This window comes from Octopus bimaculoides, chromosome 15 (assembly GCF_001194135.2).
Source record: "Octopus bimaculoides isolate UCB-OBI-ISO-001 chromosome 15, ASM119413v2, whole genome shotgun sequence".
In the NCBI taxonomy this organism is placed as follows: Eukaryota; Metazoa; Mollusca; class Cephalopoda; order Octopoda; family Octopodidae; genus Octopus; species Octopus bimaculoides.
In genome coordinates this window covers 3,991,203-3,992,799 of record NC_068995.1, presented here as the reverse complement: position 1 = coordinate 3,992,799, position 1,597 = coordinate 3,991,203, and positions in this window count along the sequence as shown.

Below are 1,597 nucleotides of genomic sequence, written 5' to 3'. Positions count from 1 at the left end.
TAATGAAGGCGCATGGCTCATGGTCTAGTGGTTAGAGCGTCGAGCTCATGATTGTGAGGTTATGCGCTTGATTCCCGGACCGGGCTGCGTGTTGTATTCTTGAGCAAGACACTTTATTACTGCCTATTACTCCTTTCTTCTTCTACTTCTTCTTCTTCTTCTTCTTCTTCTTCTTCCTTTAACCTTTAAATTTTTCGCATTTTATGTGGACAACTATTGTCAGTTGTTTTTCCTGATAAACAGAACCAGACTGACGATAATATCTCTATGAAACATTTACTGGTTGCGTATCCAAGACATTTTGCACATTCCCTCTGTTAATTATGTGCATTACTGTTATTACATAATTCTGAGCATCCAGAAACAGCTGTCGAGGTAAAAACTCTGCATTCGCCTTTTAGTATTCTGTATTTTTTTAATATTCTAAGTAAATTTATTTGTCTCTTTATATATAAATATCTACGAGGGTGTTGGTCTGTTTACGTCCCCGTAAGGTAGTGGTGCGGCAAAACAACTCGATAGAATAAGCACCAGGGTTTTAAAAAAATAATTACCAGGGTTTAAAAAGAAAAAAAAATTCCCTGAAGACGGTGCCCCAGCATGGCCGCAGTCTAATGTCTAAAACAAGTAAATGATAAAACACACACATATTCATAAATATCTACATGTGTATGTGTGTATGAGTATATATGTGTATGTGTGTGTATGAGTATATATGTGTATCTACAAATTGCTTCTCCACAGCGATTAACTCTACATTTGCCGTTTTTCCACTCTCTCTCTCTCTCTTATTCTCCCTCTCTCCCTCTTATTCTCCCTCTCTCCCTCTCCATCCTTCACTCTCTCCCATTCTGTCTGTTATTCTGTCTGTGTCTGTCTCTCTCTTTCTCTCTCTAAGTCAAAAACATATTTCTTTGTCCCTTAAGCCTTGCGCCTTAAATCCCATTCCCCAACTATCAGCACGTATTTCTCTCTCCCTCTCTATTTCATTTTCTCTCGCTCACTCTTTCACTCTTTCATTCTCTCTCTCTTTCTCTCTCTCTCTCTCTCTCTCTCTCTCTCTCTCTCTCTCTCTCTCCTCGCTCTCTCTCTTTCTTACTCACTCATTCACTCGAGCGCTGACACTTATTCACACACTCCCTCACTTTCTCGCTTTCTCTTTCTCTCTCCTGCTCTCTCTCCGTTTCTTTTTCTCTTTCTCTTCCTCTTTCCTTCTCTCCCCTCGTCTCTCTTTCTTTCTCCCTCTCTCTACCTCTCTGTTTTCTCTCTTCTTGAACACCTAATATGCCACCACTGAAACTACCTTCACAATGGTAAATGTCTGATTAAGGTGAAATAAAATGGCTTCCATCTACATTGGAGAATCTTGTACTTGGATCACCACACAAACACACACACATATACATACGCATACCCCCGAGCACATACACTCACGCGCATATAGGAACCAGAGAACACACATACACACACATACACACACACGCACAGAAAAAACGCTTAGATAAGCATACAATATTTATGTGTGTCTGTACATTTTTAGACGTGTGATAAATACGTACACATGCCTAAACGCGTACACACAAGCACATCATACATA